Source organism: Trichoplusia ni, chromosome 10 (assembly GCF_003590095.1).
Source record: "Trichoplusia ni isolate ovarian cell line Hi5 chromosome 10, tn1, whole genome shotgun sequence".
Classification (NCBI taxonomy): domain Eukaryota; kingdom Metazoa; phylum Arthropoda; class Insecta; order Lepidoptera; family Noctuidae; genus Trichoplusia; species Trichoplusia ni.
Genome location: NC_039487.1, coordinates 8,952,533 through 8,973,816, shown reverse-complemented (window position 1 = coordinate 8,973,816; position 21,284 = coordinate 8,952,533). Strand labels below are relative to the sequence as shown.

At 33.8% G+C, this 21,284-nt stretch overlaps 1 non-coding gene across 1 annotated transcript; it reads left to right on the top strand.

Moving 5' to 3' along the window:
• Nucleotides 1-15,520: 15,520 nt before the first annotated feature.
• Trnam-cau lies at nucleotides 15,521-15,593 on the top strand. The gene has a single exon. It is a non-coding gene; the product is annotated as a tRNA-Met (tRNA).
• The last annotated feature ends 5,691 nt before the right edge of the window (nucleotides 15,594-21,284 follow it).

The following is a 21,284-nucleotide window of genomic DNA, read 5'->3' as shown; positions in this document are numbered from 1 at the left end:
AACACTAGAATCTAGATAATAAGCCAATTTTAGTATTAATAAAAAAACCATCCATCTCAAGAAAGCTTACAAAATTTTCCTCACACAATTTTCACCAGTAAACAATTTTTCCCAAAAACAGTGAACAACAGGGTTAAAAACATACAAATGCACTTGAAACAGCGTTACCATTTATCAGTCAATAAATATGATAAAAAGTATTATTGGGGTGTATATGTGTCCGCCGGGATACCCGAACTGTTATTGTTTTTATTTTGTACCCTTTACGAATGTAAGCGAGAATGTATTTTATTGAAATGATGTTTGATGTAAAGATTTATTGCATATGTTTGTGTGGTGGATTTTTCGTTCGTTTTTTTTCTTTTTTAAGGGTGATGCTTTTAGATTTTATAATGTTGCCGGTTGTAATTGTTATAGTACCTAGTGGTTGTTCTATGACTTTCTCTTTATATTCAAATTGTTGAAAGATGGGTTAAAATATATTTTTGCAACAATATAAAACAATATTACACTAAACATTTTACTGTCGAATTAACTTTAAAAGACTTCTGTTTGCAGTGCTAGTATACCTTATACTAGCACTGCAAACAGAATATCTTGTTGATATTTGTATTAAAGCAATAGGTTATATGGAAAATAATGATAATAAGAATCCAGAAGATTTTTAGGGTTCCGTAACCAAAGGGTAAAATCGGTACTCTATTACTAAGGCACAGCTGTACATCAGCAAGCTGTAATTCATGATAGCTAGATAGTTTTTCATAGATGTTGTTTTTCTGCTGCTACCATAGTAAGAAATACTTAAAATAAAGACAAAAGCTAGGCAACGGTTTCTCAAGCATATTTAAATTTGTTTGTTACTACAACAAACGATTTGTTTATTTTTAGCAATGGACTATTTTTCTTTTTGTATTAATTATTACTGCTGAACGCAAAAATTATAAAACTACCAAAATTCTTTACAAACACCAGTATCAAATTCAAAATACCGACTTCCCACCAGCTTTTAATAGCCAAACAAAGTCAATCAGAGTACCCATCCCAGAACAAATAAAGTCCAGTGTGTGAACCCCACAATTTTCCAATCATCGGCTTCACCCTACCAATAACGAAGCTACTAATTTTTCTGGTAAACAAAACGGGCCAATATTGGCACCAATATTGTCGCGGATAGTGACGTCATATTAGGGTAAACGTCCCCGTTCTCGACTTATTTACTTATTGTAAACTCACATGACAGGTGCCTTAATGGGCGAAATAACATGGCGGGTGTGCCGACGGTGGCGACCTAGAGTAAGAAAATATGAACGGGTGATAGAAGTAGGATGTTTATCCATTATTAGCAAATAATACATTTTATTTTATTCTCTATAAGTTTATTGCATAGGCAATAAGACTTACATAGACAAGAAATTAAATTAATATGAATTTCAAATGGAACTGAACCAAAAACAAACAGCAACACCAATATAAGTTTTGAAAAGTTTCCTGTAACAATTCTATTCCTTAATTTAGCTATTTTTATTTCAGGTCATGCGCGTTATTGAATTTAAAGCTACAACTCTTTACTGTCCCACTACTGCACAAATTCTACCACCACAGCTATAAACGAGGCGCGTCTAAATTGTTTCTAAATGATGGTATGAATCCTTATCAAAATAAATAACGTTAAAGAAATTCCTTAGTTTAGGTATTTTAACATCGTATCCGCGCGAAGCTGACTCGGTCATTAAAATAAATTATTTTCAACAAATTTAATACAAACTAAACTGAACAATAGGTACAAAACCAAACTCACAGTCACGTCTGCTTCATAATCTATGGTCCAACGCTGAACGGGGATCCTCTGGGAAATCGGCTGTTGCTCGCTAGTTACGGTAGGTGCAGGCGCGCCAACTACCTGTAAACGTAATTAATTAATTATCGATTTTCACTTACCTTTATTATATACTGTTTAGTACATTTATTGTGGGTAGTAAAATTTTGGCACGTAAATAGGTTAATAGGTATTAATTACTGTTGTTTGTTTGAGTGTTGTAGGTGCCTAATTAAAATTGTTGCATGTTTTTACTGGTAATGTTAACGATAGAAAGTCGCGTTATTTGGACAATGTTTGTTGGTTGTGCCATTTATGCGAAAAAGTTAAAATATTCAGCCTTATAATAAAAAATAATATCAGCGAAGACATTCGAAAATAACAATTTACACAACGCTTAAAGTTTTGGTATTCTTAGAAAAGTAAATACCACACACGTACACAAATACAATTTAAATTCTGAAATACGAAAATAAACATATTAAACGTAATCACTAAACACAACAAACGGTCAATAAAAACAGCAACGTAAACAATTTACATACAAATACGAGAAAAACAAGAAAATCCTCAATTCTATTCACAGCTCTTACTTGGAACCTAAAACCTCTCTCCAACGTAAGTGCCAACAATGGGGACAGTTACCCTATCTCTACGAACCGATAATGGAGCGTGAACTCTCCTGGCGATATCTCTGTCTGTCTCGAAATGTCTTCCAATACGGCTTAATATGTAACTGGGAATATTGCCAGAATATTGCCAGTATTGGATAATGCACAATGTGTTTTGGTAAACTTGTGTTGTTCAATGAGTGGATGCAGTTGTTCATTTGTTTTTGAGTAATTCATTTTAATTTTATTTGTTTTGTTTTGTATTTGCGTCTCTTTAATGCCCTTGCACCAAAAGCTGTTTCTTCGTAGAGTTGTATTATAAAATGTCAAATCAATGTTTTTGTTAATTATCAGGATATTTGTCAAATAATAATATTTTGCCAAATATCCTGAATTTGAATTGCTAATCAATTTACAACTAGAGGCAATGCATTTTCATATTTATCTTAAATGTAAATAGACTACGTTACAGTTAAACAAAAAATTAAACATTCATAGAAAACACGACAGCGATATTCCCCACCAAATTTGAATATTTCCTACATTTGTGACCACATAAAAATCTGACCGAGTCTCCTCAATAGGAATTCGGTACATTAAGCGACCATAAGACGTTCGTGTTCGTCCAATAAAAGAAGGTAGGCAGGCAATATAAACATGGGCAACATAACGACGGCCGGAATGTGCCCTGACAGACATAACCAGGGGAGAGACCGCCAAATTGTAAATAGTGCTGCCTCTCGTTTAGTTTGCAATATTTGTGCGGTTTCGTGTAAATGGAAAAAGGGATGTACAGAGTAGGGAACGATGGCAAAGGAAACTGCATAAGGCTAAGCAATTTCTGATATTACCTTATATTGAAACTAAATCAAGAGGAGTCATTTGATGGATTCATGAAAAAAGAGACAATGAACGTTTTTTAAACTCAGATTCTAGTGCTGTAAATTCGTCTGGATAAGACTCAGATGTCAAATGTAATATTTCTGTGATATTGGTGAAATTATTTAATTGTTTATCTTTAAGTATACGATTTAACAAGACTTTATGTGAGGGATAAAAATGTTGAAACTTTTTTGCACGCAATAGACACCATGTTCACTGTTTACCAACTATTTGTATTTTTCCGATTCAAATATTGCAGTTTTTTTTCTCAATCTACTCTGTGCATAAAGGGGGTATAACACTATATCGGAAACGCTGATGTGTGTAAGTCGACGGGAATTAGACGTTACGACGGCTGGGAATTGAGAGCCGCGGAGCACATTGTCGACCGTGCGATGCGATGGTCGGTGCCGCGATTATATGCGTTATACACTTAATTTTGTACGCTTTTCGCGTTTGGGAATATCAGTTTGAATATAGGATAAGGAAGAAGTATATAAAGATAAAAGGAGCAACCTTATATTACGTGTAGCCGACCGGTAAAGGCATAAGCTTCCGTGTTTTCGAGTAGCGGGAAAAATTGTTTGATTTTCCACTGGGCTAAAAACAAATAGATCTGTTCTATGTGAAATTGTGATTAATTCGAGTTAACTGTTATCCTTTCTTAAACAATAAGCCAATACGCTGAAATCACGGTGCGCGATGTGTCGCAGATTCAATCTCTGAATATGTGTGATCCAGAAATGCTTGTTCTGGGTCTGGGTGTCTTTATGCACCGGAGTCGAATGTTTGTGAAACCCCCGCTATACAAAGATTAAAATCCATACTACGGGAGTAAAGGCCTAAAATCCATTCTGTGGGAGTCGTTTATAAGAAAATACAAATATTTTTTTGAGATATAGCATCAGTCCAAAACTTTAACTAAAAATTGTTGTAAAACTACGCCAAATAAAATTATCTTTATATATTCAAAACCAATTAAAAATCTAAATCAAACCCAATTGAAACACGTATTACGTTGAACGTAAACGGTAACACGCGTCAACAATAATCGTATTAGCGCTAACGTCGGTGTAACATTGTCCAATTAAACGCGTCAAACGAGCGCCGTTGGTGCGTGACGATTAGAACGCGTGACAGTAGGACAGATGAACATACGTGTAGTATGTTGTATAAGTATAGTTCCTCAAGAGGATAGTGAAAATGATATATCTCAATTAAATAAAAATACATTAATTGTTACCAAAACAATTAAAACAACATCACAAAAAAGCTCAAGTAGTATTTACCTAACAATAGATTTTTTGTGGGATAGAATTAACAAATTTAAAACTAATTCATAGTTTTCTAAAAGAATACACTGTACATATTAGATTATAAACTATTTGCATTCTACAATGTACTTGGATGTCAAAAAAATATGAATAACAAATATTACTAACTAGATGTGTCGCATGCCATAGTTTCTGATCTTTCTAGACGTTCACGACTCAAATGATGTAGATTTATATCTAATTGGTCATGGATTTTTTACCATAATTAACCCACACACAGAACTGCCAGTTTTTCAGCAAAAACTTTCACGAAAGATCCCAGATATTCACGTAATTAAAATACTTCCAGTTGATTACCAATCAGAGGCAGGCTAACCACAGCGGCCATTACGGACGAATGTCACGTCCGTATAATCACGGCACGGCGTGACGTCACGCGCCGCTAATTCGCACATTCACACCTCACATACCTGTACTTAATGTGAAATGTTTTATGTTAAGTCATTATTATAATTAATGAGCTTTGTTCATGTTGAGGTATTTTTTTTGTTAACACCTTGTAAAACCCTTGGATTAAGGGGTGTTAATTATGATTTGCTTAAATTTTAATAATAATTCCCGCCTGAAAATGACCTAATGCTTTGCAATGGTCTCTTTCCAGACTGGGTATGTACTGATAATTTAATCTTCATAAAAATATGAGAGTCATGTCATATCATGCCGTCCTTTTCATTTTAAAGTTATAGATAGAGATGAGATTATACGTCAAAGATCGGTACCATCATCCTGCTTTTAATCTTCAACATTTTTAAAATCGGATAAAAATACTTATTCAATATTTTTCGGAAATCTGTCTGACGGACTAAACAACCTTATATTATCAAGTACCCTATTAGGTACACCTCATATGCGTTGATATTGATTCTCTAAATAAACAATACAGTCTAATGACGCTGTGATGTAAATTTCACGCGTCCGGTCGTGGTCGCCATTATTCGGAGACAAACGGACACGTTGACGGCCCTCCATGTATATATAATATAGAATTAGGTCTAGACATGGTTTTAGAGTTTAATAATTGATGATTTTGGTCGGATTTGTGTGAATAAAATATTGATTTTGATATCGTTTGTTAAGGTAGAATTAATGAATGTTTTTAAAGCTGTCTCTCATGTTTAAGGGATAATTAAGTATTGCTTAATTGTAATACATGGACTATCAAATTAATAATCTATACGGCTTTATCAAGAAAGTTTATTTAGACATGCTTTACCTTGAAAACCTTAACCATACAAATATACTTCAAAATAAATTTTGACACTTAAATCAACAGAGTATAAAACCTAAATTTTAAAAAATATGCATCCTAAGCTACTCTACGTCAAAAAAAATCTCTTTATTTTTCTCCACGCAATTCACACTTCATCTGTTATAGCTACGGGACCTCCGCAGGGTACAGTAACCCGGCGTAGTAATTAACACGACGAGAAATAATTCATAGCCGTACAAAACGAGAATTTTAATACGCAAATGAAATAATTCCTCAGATTGATGGCGCGGATTTCTCGCTAGATTTTTTTCCCGGACGTTTTTCCCGAACGTTTTTTTCCGAATTGAATTTTTAATTACGTTTTATGCGAACGCGAATACCAATTTGTCGGATTAACGACCTTTTTCGTTGTTTATCGGTTCTTTAAAGTTTTTTTATTGTTTTTCTCTTTTTGATTGATTGTGTTCTTGTGTTTTATGGCGATTTTTTCTCTTTTCATGTTTACGTGATTTCATATTAAACACTTTGAATGCTACTAAAGGTGGTCACGGAAAAATTATTACAAATGCAGTTATAGCAATATAAGGATTTGATTAAAAATACTACTAATCAGTAGTTTGATCAGTACTTTTAAACCTTGTTTTAATTAAACTTTTGTGGTAGTACAAAGTACAAGTTAAAAACCAGACCAATTTATTCTACTTTATAGCTGTAAGTCTCTCTGCTTAGTAACTAATAGTTGGCCTCTCCTAAACTGCTCCCTTGACACAGGTAGTACTTACTTTATTCTAAAACATACAGACTACACCGTTAACAATTTCTTCCAAGAGCTATTTTACATTTAGTATGTAACTTCGCCTTAACTAGACTGTTGACCCTACTAATGTGTTCCCGTCTCTAATTAAGGGAACACAGGACCAAAAGTTGTCCAAACTCCGGACACATTCGAGCATTATTATAATATCCCTAACTTCTCTTGCCCAAAATGACATTACATGTACAAAATAAACGTTCACTCTATGACGACTCACCATTCGTAATGCGACACAGTCTAAATATATTTCTCTAGCAACTTCCCCGAAAATCCAGTAGGGTGTAAAAACACGTGAGGTTTGTTTAGACTGTGGTCCGCGCCTTGTAAGGGGTAACATACACTGAGTGTTGTTTTAAAATGATATGCGTTTCATTTATAAACAGAGACTCGCGCGACCCGGCAAACAGCCTCCCTTAGGAACCAAACTTTCCGTCCACCTAGCGACAATATTTGAAAGTTATTTCAGCATTCACAACCCTCATAGGCACCGTTAAAATTTTCCCTGCCACCTTATTCATAATACACACGTCATCCATCTCTTTCCCTTATCAATTTAAGCAAACGAGTGGGAGTAGGACAGAATTATTTACAAACTGACATCTCGAAATTAACGGTGGTCGGCTCATGATAATTTACATATTTAGGTGAAATTAACCTCGGTACGTTAAATTATATTATGAATATTAATAGGTATGCGTATGAGAAGTAATGTATTATATTAAACGGGTAGTGTTACCCCTTCTTTATGGGTCAGATTTCTGGAGGAAGCATCGGAGGCCCTTAATATATAGGCTTATTCATGCCGTTACATATTAGCTGGTCGTATAGAAACCAACACGCGGTGAAGTTTATGTCTTGCAGTATAGCACTCTGCAAAGACGGTAATTTATGAAGAACTTACCATAGCCATGAAGTATCTTTGAGATCTGTTCACAAGCCTAAAACATTGGTTGGTATACGTATTTGAGAAATGATTTTTATAGCTGATAAAATAAAATTAATCAACCATAAAAATCACCAATTCATCAGTTGAAAATTTTCTCGGCCACACAAATAAGGATCCCCAAAATTCTTTTCAAACACGTAAATCCGAATTTCCCTTAACATCATGCAAATACCAAGGACAGAAATTGCAGACTCGAAACTGGAGGTTTATTTGGTTATCTAATAAAATATTACGAGCTTTGACAAGTGCCTTCCAGCTGCCCCCTGTGGCCTTTACTCCTTACCTTTTTCAGTTATGGCTACGAAAGCAGCGTCTACGGCTTTTATGTAACAAAACAAAATGATGTTAAGAAATTGTAAGAAGTTTGGATGAATGGTTATTATTTAGTTTTTAAGGGCTTTGTGGGAGAGGTATTTGGGGTCAATTTGAATAGAAGAGTTTTTTTATCATTTTCAACATTCATCATCGATCAAAATCAAAATCAATGGACGAATTTATACTCTTTTCATTTGCTCTTTCTATACTTACTATAGAAGTTGGTAAATATACATTATAATGTCTAAAACAACACATACTGGCCATATTGCAAAAAAAGCTCATAAAAAATAAAAATGAATTATAAATTATTTACAAAAGGTCCGTACACCCAGTAGATGAGCCCACTTTATCATAATAAAGGTCATGTTGACCCCTACAAAATTAAACAATACGCAGGAAAAGTCCTTACGGCTAGCAATAATTCGGAGGGCGGGAAAAAACGTTAGGGGATTTAAATTTAATTTTCGAAACAGAGTGACGTCAAATATCCCCAGCGGCTGTTCTAAGTTCAAGCGTGGAACAACATCTTGTTAAAGTAAGAAAGAAATAAAACAATTAAGATTGGAACAAAAAAGCCATTCATGTTTCGAGTAGTTCTTTTCAGCCAGTAACTTTTTAATATTATTTTTTTAATCAAGGACGTTCGTTTGTCTTGATATTGCTTAAATTAAGTAACTCTCAATAATTTTTTGTGATTACCTTTGGGAATCCTGCTCTTTGGCATTATATTGTATTTTTGCCTATAACCTCTTTTCCATTTTGTTCATTTAATACAAAGTATTTGCTGTAATTCATCTTCATTTATATAGTTCTGTTTAATTCTGATGACCCACAGAAAATTCGAAATCTAATTTGAATGAACACAAAATACATTTTAATCTAAAGACAAAACATTTAAAGGTATGGTCCACGCGACTTGTACTTGTAATTAACAGGATCTCCTTAGGGATGGCCCGGTCGGCGCAATATATTATATTACAGATGACATCCGCGTTGGGGACTTTGAAGTATCGCATCTAACTCAGAATTGGATGTGTAGGTAAATTCCATTGAGGCATCATTGGGAATTACTTTTTTGTTTAGCCAATGCAATGGAATGAAATGAATAAATTTGATATTGAGACATTTTTAATTCAATTCAAAACTTAGCGTGACTTTTCATCATCACTACAGATGTTTGTTCCACAGACCTCTGGGCAATCTTAGCAAGAGATTTCCGCGTAACAGGTTCCGGTTCAGTAAAGAAAATGCGAAAGTTATATCCTTCATTTTCATTTATACATAGGTACACGGTTGAGTTAATAATGTTATTTCTCACGTGGTCATTAAAATTTTATCCACTTATATGGGGATATGGAGAGATATGTAAGACTATTATTATATACCAACTTTTTCAAATAAGTCCCTTTCCAGATTTTATTATTTTGTTATTGAGTCAACTTATCGTTTATTATTTTCAAAGAAAATAAAAACGTAGCAATAGCTTCGTTTATAATCAGCATCACCCCTAATACTAAATAATCTCATTAAAACAGAAGCTGAAGACACTCAAATCAATAATACAAAACAATATTCAAGTTAATATAATTTTCATAGCTTAGTGCGGCAGTTTTTACGATGAACGTTATGGTCTCGTCTCACCATTACGACTTAGAATGGTCCCACGATTAATTCGTAAATGTTTCATGAAGTCTAAAGTATCTTCTTTCAGGAGAATAAAGGAGGTTTAATGTTCAGCCCCCGTTTTATGTAAGAAGTAAAGTGTGAATCAATCTGCTGAAAATTGCTTGTAAAATTAAACTGAAAATCAAATGTTTAGAACTTTGGCTTAGATTTTTCTATTATGTGTTTGAGAACAACTGGTATGCAAAAAGGCCCGTATCGTTTTTACCTTTCATTTTCAAATTATCTGGCATTATTAAATCTAAAATTAAACCGCGAAAAATTCCGTAAAAGTAGTTTCATTTCAATGTCTAACATTCGCGTAAACCTTAGAAACCACTATATCTGGCATTAACCAGAAAATATATGAAATCGACAAATAATTGGATTAAACTGATTTTACTACATTCTTACAAGTCCTGGACGCGCATTATTTTTTATCCATATTTTTTTAATAAGGCAAAGGCACGGGAAAACGAATCAAGTGCAACTACTGTTTCGAAACATGATCACATACAGAGTATTTTGTCTTATGCGACTGCTATGATCTTATAAACAGGTATGGCTAACAAAATATATTATTATTACAGGGATAGTAAAACAAAGCGAATGAGTTTTATAGCACGTATCCCAATACACAGAGGATAGTAAATCTTGTCCTGACATTCTATATAAGAGGTTCACCCTATTGCTTAGCCCGAATTAGGAATTATTGTAGCGTCAGCAAAGAAAGACATTGGAATAACAGTGATAGGAATTTTGATCCTCAAAAAACTTGCACAATTAACAATTTCAAACAATATCGTGTACTTTCATGTGCAAAATATTTTAAGGTGCAGCTTTTTAAGGCACGTAAAAACGAGAAAACAAAAGAAATTGACGCATGGTTAATTCTTTAACAAGAATGAGCACAACAAGTGCTGATTTTAACTATTGAATTAACTGAGTTTTATTATAAAGCAGCTGTTGGTTGCGGTTTCGCCCGCCTTTAGTTGAGTTGAGCTATAGCTGCAAAAACACCCTCATTTGAAGCAGTCGGATAAATGTAGCCTACATGTAAACCTAAGGTGTCAGCTTCCCGCTCTACTATTTCATAGCAGTCTTTTTTTATTTTATTTTTACTGAAAAGGAAATCTAACAAAAAAAAACACGATATTTTCCCTGTCACAGCATACGACATAGGAAAAATTTCAAAGATGGCTTAATAACTAACTATTTTGCCAACTCTACATTTCGTCCGTTCATCTCGCAAGTCCGTAACTAGTGTTTTTCACACAAGTTTTATGTGCTATTATTTCCAACGGGATATAAAACGGACCTGACCATGTTTACTGCTTACCCCGGCAGCATAAAGCCAGTGCCAACCCCTTTATGTTGTGTTCGACAGTAAAATCTTAACTTATGTATCGTTTATGTACTTGTACACATAAAATGTATGAGGATGGTGTTTGGAACAATTTTGGTGATGACTCTAGTACTTACGTACGATTGGATTTTATTTACGCTCGGAAAGGACTCTCGGAGAAGGAACAAATTTTGTGTTAATTATTTGAGTTTACGGTAAAGTTTGGCGAAATTTCGGTCGATAAATGAGAAAACATTACTATATTTCAGGCTCTCATGATCAATCGAATGTTATTTTTATAATATTTGACTTATAATGCTTTTTTATCGATATACAATGATTTTTACGGAATTTTTATCACTTTTTTGGCAGTTGTAGGTTAAATTTAAACAGGATGCAGCTAATCTTTCTATAATACTTATTGTTATTAGTATCGTTTAATTACATTTGTAGTTGTTTTATTATTTATGTTAATCCTAGTGCCTAGTTGCAAAGTTGAGAAATTAGAAAATTAGCGAGGTGCAGATAGATATTAGACTTACCTACATAAAATATTCTGATTGTATTTAGTTACAATATTTAACTCGCAACAGTGTTTTGTTCTAATGAACAACAGTAGAAAACCACAGATTGTTCTAGAATTACCTAGAACTTACCAATTGCTTTTATACTGGTCTTGATTCTATAAACTCACACAAACGTTGATTTCATAAAATTTTCATCCCCCGTGAACGTAGAAGTTAATGCTTATTGAACGTGGCGACGAAATTAGTTGTAAATTTAGAATGGACCTGTTAAATTTAGTGCAGGTGAGGTAAATTGAATTTAGCTATGGGTAACTCCCAATGTGACGAGACGTGATTTAAGTATTCTGGACATATTATCATTATTATGTTAATTGTCGCTACGCCGGTTTATTTTTTTTTAAGTTAAATGAGAAAAGGTGTGCTGTGGTCAAATGTTTTTTGTTAAAACCGATAACAATTTCAAAGACCAACTAAAAAAGAATTGTTATAATACTTAATTTGCAGATTGATTTTATCACAAACCATGAACACATGTTAAAGTATTTGGAGAGGGTTTGTCCCACGCATTAGGGGCAAAATACGATAGCATAAAATTGTTTAATACATATTAAAGATACCTATGCCAGGTCACCTTTATATTAGTACCATTATAGTACACAGTACGATATGGAGCTTCTTTTAAATTCTTAAGACGTACAATAAAGGAGTACAATGACAGTTACCCCTACTACTCGTGCCAATCCAAAAGCCATTTTCTGGCATAAATAAAACAGGTCTCAAGCGCCCCATACCTTTCAATTTCTACCTAGTATACCAACAATATTCCCGGGCCTGTACTAAACAACTGTCATTTTATTTTATCACCGGGCTTTCGCGTAAACTCTCGCGCTAGTGATAAATTTTAATGTTACAAACGAAATATTGTCGCGTAGTAGGGGACTCGAAGTTTACGTCATCCTCAAGAAATTTACGTCTGTCGGGATAATTGTTTTATTTTTGTTTTTGTGTTTATTGTGAAATACAAAGTTTCAGTATAAAAGACTGCAGTAGGTACAATGATCTCCTGTTATGCATTTATTCAATGTTATTTAATCATCGTCATAGTTTTAATTTGTCGTAATCAGAGAATCTGAAAAATGGTTTATGAATACAATAATCAATGTTAAAAAGTAGGTAATGCATTATTTTGTTTCAATTGCATATTTGATATTATTTACTAAGTCCAAAATAGTGAAATTCCATGCGCATTGTAATATACACTAATTGAAATGACAATCACAACCTACACATAAGTCACAACACGATTAATCTCTGATCTTTCACAAAATAAACAAAGAGACGCCGTAAGGGGACCGTAAAATTATTCATCCACCCGAAAATTTTCCTAACCCATTGTAAAAACGTCTTTTTTAACGAACTCTAAGAAGTTTTAAACTCCGTCGCGTTTCAAATCCAACATCGGTCTCTTGAGGACCTCCGTAAAAAAATTAAGTCACAAAAGAGTCCAAAAAATAAAGTTTAAATGTCCCCCTCTTTTGGCAGAGTAAACATTTTACGTTCGCTTAGGAATTGGTTGGTTGTGAATTAAAAAAGCTCTTTGTAAGGTACGCGGTGACGGTGTTTGTACATATTAGGAGTTACGCGAGGATTATTTAATTATTTTGGTATTCATAGGAAGCCGTATTTATTTAAATGAAATCGATTTGTATGTAAAAGACGTCATGATAGCATTCGGTCATTAAAAATTTGTCATGTCAGGACGAAAACGGAAACTTTGAATCTACAGCCGCCAAAAGCAAAATAACAAATTATGTAGAAATACGAAAAGCTGTATATGCTTTACGAAAGCTTACATCAAAACAATGAGACCCGTAAAAAGGTGCTTTATGTTTTTCTAAACCAGCTAGTGTATTTAAGTTGTAAAGTCTCGTAATCCGAACGGCACCGGCCCGCGGAAGCGCAACCCACGCGGCGGTTAATTCCTGTTGAATTCATTAAGTTTGTAGGCGCCTTAACTAGGTGTCTTGATAATTTAATCCTGCCAGGATTGCCCAATTAAAATGTTACCAACGACTTTTTAAATATTCAACCAGGAAGGGGTTACCAACTTCAAAAACGAGGTAAAATTCATCACTCCAGGGAGGATTTGTTGAAAATAATGACATTTTAGGTGTCGATTAGGAAAAGTTTGGCAGTAAAAGTTTTTAAACAGCGATTTAGGCTGTCATGGCGGATGAGCGTAAAAATATTCTCGAGTTCCATTCGTCAATGTAGGATTTTCTCTTGAACGGTATTATAGGAAAAAAAAAAATTTTTTTTTACATCATATTCTCTTTGATATCTCTTAGATACCTGATGTATATCTAGCCTTATTTCTCGGGTGTACCAAATTAAAAAAAATCATTATTTTAGGTGCCTCAGAACCTATTCATTATTTGGATGTAAGAAATGGTAACATAACATTTACTAACAGAAATAACAGAGTTGTAGCACAGATGATTCAATCAAAACTATGAAACAACTGAAAACATAATTTAGAGACATCGCGGAATACATAAAGCTGTAGAGACGTCTGAATAATATTTTTGGCATTATTATAATCCCACCAAAAACATTTTTATGTAAAAAGTTGCCAAGACTCGCACTGCCTAAAAGTTATCAGATCTCATGTAGAGCCAAGATTCTAACATTACACGCCCTAACTCTACAAGGCCTAACTCCACAAACTCTACACCTTAGTCAAAATATGTGGCTTCGCCATTTCGCCACATTCACATAGGCGTATGGTGAAAAATTAATTCACTGTTCATTACTTTTGTGTTGTACAATAGTTCTTGTAGTAACGTACGGCCAAAATTTTGTTGATACTCAATACTCAATACTCAATACGTTTATTGCATTCCACAATGTGAACTTAGGTGGTAGGTACACAAGATACATTAGTTTAGAGCATTGTGGGCCCTGTCGGGCATAACAAAAATAAGAATTTGGAGGAGGGCTATTAATAACATTTTCCATTTTTTCATTTGATCTAGCATAATACAAACCCAAGTTATGAGGATCCAAAAATGACGAAGCTAGCTCACTGAGAGTTAGCCATATCCGATGCCAATATCTAGTATCCAGGTTTCTTTATGATTTTTAAGAAATTATATGTATATAATCAGATAAACTCGCGTTGGTACTTGCCTACTTAGAAGTCGAACCTGCAGCTCGTGAATACAAATCCATACATATAATCTCAAGTCTACCACGACATTTAATTTATTGATATGCTGAACTTAACTATCTACTCCTTTTTTGTTGTCATATTCGATCAAAATTACTAACTATGTTACTACAAAACAAAAAAAAAACAATTTAATACCCCGATCTATGTCAGGCAATTAAAACATTCGAGCCTACTAGCTTTAATACGCACGATCATTTTATTGCATTGCTATTCAATACAAGTTTTAAATAATGAACACCGCTTACTGCTTCATACATTTCCCTGTCCAACAGCTATTTTGGGAATAGCCATGGGACAGTTGGACGTGGAGTCGTGGACAGACGGACGGCGAACATCCAACTTTTAATATTTTCATTACAATCCCAGTCCCCCTGGATCTCGATGGGATAAAGATAGAATATAGACATAGCTTGGCTAGTTTGATATTGAGTGGAAAAATGATGGAACTTTTATGAGAAAATTATTCTGGAATTTTTTAAGATTACATAGAAAAATGGTAAAATATACCTTTGTGAGAACATTCTGTTAAAATTTTGTGGTGGGACCAAAGTAATTGACAAAATAGGTACCATTGTTATTTTAGATTTTAGTCATATAGTATATACCTATGGCTAAAATATTTCTAAGTTGTGTCCGAGTGTCTTGTCAAAAAAAGTGGACCGCGCGATGTAATAACGAAAAAAAATGAATGAAAGTATTCAGGTTGTAAATTTATAATTAGACACGTAGACAAAACAAGTGCTGTCCAGTAATAAGCAATAATTAATAGTTTTACTACATAAACTGTACATAAAGAATGCTTATTTTATCAGTTACATCACCGGCCTCGGTAGCGCAGTAGGCAGCGCGTAAGTCTCATAATCTTAAGGTCGTGAGTTCGATCCTCACCCGGGGCATACCTTTTTGAGTTGGGAACTCAAGTATTATTCTTGCATTTTATATATTTTTTTTAGTCAGTTTCTGCGAAACTTTTTTGAAAAATATAAGCATTAAATTATTTCAATGGGATTTCATTAATTGAAGAACAGGGTGTTCTTCAATTAAAGGTAACATCATACGAACTTCAGGTAACATCAAAGTTGTAATAAAATTTTAATGAAATAAATTATGGTCAGCTCTATAATTTGAAGTAAAATACTCATTAAACATTTTTGTGAGTGTAATAATAATCAAGTGTTATATATAGTAGTTAGTGCAGTGTGTATGTTTGAAAGAGAAGAAAAAGTTATAATTAAATAGTAGAATGCTTTACTACGATTTTACAATGTTACTTTGGGACTACAGCCTATTAATAAAGTTTAATTTACTAACTTATTATGCTTACTATTATTATAGCTTCAATAAAACTACGACAAGTAAAAAATAAAATACCTTCCTAATTTATTAAAAGAAAGTTATTTTAATTTTGCGACATGCAATGACATCTATTATCAGAATAAAGACTACTATAACAGAGGAATGGCGGTGTTGATATAATTTAAATTGACACCAATAGATGGCGCTTAAGTGCGCTCGTTCCGCCATCTATACAAAATTGTGTGAACTGTAACTGTAGTTCAGAAAGCAGTGCTCGTCAGGGTTGTTCCCTTACATTATTCATTTAGTTTCGTAAATCTTTACTAGGTGGCGCTGGTACGGCTTAAGCAATATGTTTTATATTTATTTATTGTTTTTTTTTTATTATTTCTACTGTTTGAATAAAATTTGTAGCTGACAAAATTATACGCGTTAAGTTTTTAGACTTAATAGTTAAACAAGCGTTCAGGATACATTTTTTAGTTATTAGTGTGAACTATGGCGTCACTGTCAATAATTTATAAACGCCGTTCGTGACAGAACAGAAAATAATTGGTGCAAAAAAAGCCTTACATGTATATTGACTTAAAATAGCAGACAACTATAAAAAAGGCAATTTATTATAGTTTCTAAATCAATAACATTATTCACGCAAATTATAAAAATAAAATGAAAACTGTTTTTTGCCGCAAGGTCGTCAACTGGCGCCAGTATTTTAAATTCCTTTGTGATGATGCAGGATGCTGGAAAAACAAGCAGAGACTTACCTCTTTTATGTGGATTTTATTATTTTTATTCCCATACATCGTTACCAAAATGCTACGGTCAATAAAGCCTCAATGTTATTAGATACTTATTATTGTAAGTCGACGTTACGGACAATCCTTTCTGCGGATGATCCAAATAAATTACAAGTTTATACCGCACCGACTTTGCTTATGTAGTTCAACGGAGTCGTAGTATCTACCTACCTACATACCTTGATTCAAAGAAGGAACATATCAAATTATCTACAGTGTAAAACAACAACTATCAGACGTTTATTATGAAGCTGTAATAGGAATCTACATAACTAAACAGAAACAAGATTTAAGTGTCCATTATTAAGCATTCCTAAAGACCCTTGATCGTGAATGAAGGAAAGCCTTGTGGGGATAGTGAGGTATGAAATATAAGATTCTTGATTCGGCAACCCTAGGTAGTCATTTTTTCTCTAAAAGAAAGAAGCCATCATAAGCAGACATTAAAATTTGCACGCTGCTAATATAATGCTACAAAAAACCGCCCAGGACAAATGTTGTGTGATTAGCATGATCATTTGTTCTGGTGTCTGGGTGTAATTTATCTATAATAATATGTATGTATTTAGAAATATATAAGTAAGTTTATCAGTTGTCTGCTTACCATAACACAAGCTCTGCTTAGCTTGGGATTAGATAACCGTGTGTGAGCTGTCCCAGGATATATATAAATACATTTTCAGAATGGATAAAAATCTTCCAACACACCAAAACGATGACTGAACCGACATCTACATTCTAAAGCAACATTTTGACTAATAACCAGGAATATTCGCATTTCACATTCCTTCTTCTGTATCGTAAGCACTGGCTAGTAAAACAGCGGGCAGTAAGGTCACATTTGACAGTTAAGGCAATAAAATAAAACAGGCAGAGTTTGATGGAGTATTGTTTCGAATTCCGTCACGCGTTCAGCGCAGCGCATGGCTCCGCATGGGTACGATCATGGGTTAAGGCCAGCGAACAGTCGAGTGATATGGAAATATGGAATTTCCAGTTCCCTGCCATCTTAGCTTAGAAAATATTATTGAAAGGAGTTTTCGGAGTTCTCAAACAATAAAAAGCGATAATGCTGATTATGGGTAGATGCTACTTTTTTAATTTTGAGAACTCTCAAATTGTAGAATAACTTACAATATTATGAGTATAAGGATTGGAATGAGTTTTAAAATGAGGTGTTGGTATCTTTCAGCACTAATGCACAATGAATAGATCTAAGATCATCATCATAAAGAGAAATGAAAACAGCATTGAACACACGCTTTTTGCAAAAAATAATTGATGCTCAAAATACAAGCAGAAATTAATCAAGACATATTGAACCTTTAGTAAAATTTTGTAAACTGGCTCAACTCAAAGCAACTCCCACGCATCCTATAATATTAATACTCGTTTGCAAAATAACCAAAACGTTCTTAAATGCTTACCTGATACTGTATGATGACCTATATCATTATATGACATACAGAAACTTGGCACTCTGACAACCTATCTAAGGGGTATCCTGTTTCTAGGTTACTGGGTTGAGGAGTTAAATAGGCAGTATCTCTTTGTAATGTACTTGTACTTAGCTGAATCCGATAAGACTGGAAGCCGACCCTAACATAATTGAAAAAAGCGAGGATGAGAGACCTCTAAAAAAAAATTGACTGTTATGGTTCTAATTCTGTTCGTCTGTGTTATGAGCTCTGCTGCAAGACCCTCGCCGTTGTGGAAGCGAAAAAGTGTTTATAAACGCGCAATATTATGCGCCGTCTCGCTTACAGTCCTGAGGGCGTACCACCTCCAAAAGTAAGTTTTTTGCAGTTGTTAAAGATCCAAAACTTTGAATACCACTAAAAATCGATTCTCCTACAGTCTCCTTTCAGAGATGTCTGAAATGAGCCATATTCTACACATATATAACGTTTTGTTTCATCATAAACTAGCTTTACCCGCGCCTTTGCACAAGTTACATATTTTGCTGGTTGGTTTCAATTAAAAAAGCTGCTCACTGCTTCAAGGATTCAATATACTATGAAATACAGATCAAGTACAAATCGTGATATATTGTTTCCGCAAATGAAAACACGTTTGTTTATAGCCAATAAAATGTATTTAATGTTAACTGTGTAATTGATTTCTATGTAATTAATAGGAACTGTACTTAACAAGCACATTTAGATTGTATATAAGTGATTGAACATCAACCGTCTGGAATGTTAACTCTAAAACATCGTGAGTGTGGTACTTCAGACCCTCAAAAATGGAAAAAAAATACTTAAACATGGTTACAAAGACCAGTCAACGTCGAGTCATACTCCAACAATGAGGGTTCTGTTAAAATTGGTTAAAGAAAAGCAAATGAGCAACAATTAGTCGCTCATCAATTTGTGTCATCAAAATGTTTATATTCATTATTTACCTATTGCTATAGAGGTAATAGAAATACGTCGTCTGCAGAGTTTTTCAACTATCTAGCTATTACTGTTCGAGATACTGCCTAATGAGGTTCCGTTTTATTCCCCAAAAAATGTCTAGAAATTAACTGTCAGCAATCAGTGGTCTAACTTTAAGTTTAAATTTTGATAACAAAAATCCGATACCATGTGACGAAGAAGTAGCTTCATATCTTCGAGAATTTAAAAAGTTTCAATAAAGTAAGAAACATCACGATACATCTTGGGTTTATTGGACTATTATGTGAGTATTTATTTAATAACGCTTATAATCGTGTAAACAAAGCCTCGGTCATCTATAATGCATTGCACTTGAACTCAACTGTTTTTGCCAATACCCTTAATTGATTTATATGTTGTTTTAATGGTATGTTTGCAGTAATCAGGATAATTAATTATGTTAAATATATCGATACTGTTATACCGGCAATTGAAGGATACTAACAGATAGTGAAGGAAACTAGGATTATTAGAATCTGAACTGGCTCAACTGCAGGGAGCTAGCCTGGTGTTCAGAAGTCAAAACTTCCCTATTATACTTGTCCAGAGTCTGGGTGTCTTTAAGCATGTGACTTGTATCTTGTATTTTTGTGAAAACCAAGATTCGGTCGGGAATCCTTTAAAGCGGGAGTCGTTTAAAAAAATGTTACCTACTCCACGTTATTAACATGAATTTTCATAATGTCAATAACAAATCATTAAATATCTAAAGTCAAACGAAAACAGAATAGTTTCGAGGGATCATTATGACCAACACGATCACGGCAGTGTTAAGGAACCCTCGTCCATTCAGTATCGTAAATTATTTTAATTGTAAGTTGTATCCATTGCAAATTGTTTTATAATGAAATCATTAATTATGTTAATCCTTCAAATGACGAGCATGGACGATCATCACGTTTCAACGATTAAATATTAGCTGTTTTAAATAATTACTGTTTTGCATCGTAAAGTGATTTTACAGTAATGTCTAATTTAAAATGTTTGTTTCTTGGTCACACTTTATAACAATAGCTCATTGAATAATGCCAGCCAATGGGTTTTTTTATTATACATGACATTTCAATGAATGATGATCGACTATCAGCTACTGAATTCTATTTCTATTTCATAACTTGTGATGTAAAACATTTCAGACGCACTTGCGATTGCATCAACGGTCAAAAAAAATCCGATTTTAAAATTAAGAAACGCTTTGGGTTTATTCGTAGTGACTATCACACTTTTACTGACTATCACCCGCCTGTATCACAAACTTAGGCAATTGTGTCGACCGAATCTTGGGTTTTGTTCTGGCACGACATTTTCTGCTTCCAATTCATCCAAACCCGCGTATCTAGCTTCCTAAGAAATAAAATAACTGTCGGCTGGAAGTACCTTCTACCTTCTAAATAAAATTGTTCAGAATGATTGAACAAAAAAGATTTGCTAAAATTATTCAATAGTAAGCAAGTTATTCCTAAAAACGTGAAACATACATAAATACAGATACAACATGTACGCTTATACCTAGAAGGATTTAAGCTCACCACGCTGGCGCCAAGATGCCAAAAATCCCGTCAATTTTTAACAGTTTTATTATCCGCGTGATTTTCACAGTAATAACAATCGGCTATTTAATAGAAATATAATAAAGCTTTTGACAACAATTTATTGTTTTATAAGTGCTGAATAGCCGGCGTTTTAAGCCATTTGTTAACGTCGATTGACGTCATAAACTAATCGGAAATCCCAAAAAAAATTTTCACGTATGATGACGCGATTTTTAAGGTATCCGGTTGATGGATACTCATTTTTTAGGATAGAGTTTATAAAAGTAAGATTTCGTGGTATCACATCTGAAATTATCATAATTAAATATAACTATCTACATACTTAACGCCTTACATTCATATTGAGTATTACTTTGAATATTCTTGGAAAACCATAGAAAAATGTTTCTTAGAAGCCATTTTACTTAGAAATATATTGGTAGGTGCTGATAATGATTTGTTTAATCGCTCTATGTAGAAATAGGTACCTACTGTAGTAGGTGCGAGATTCTTAAAATCAA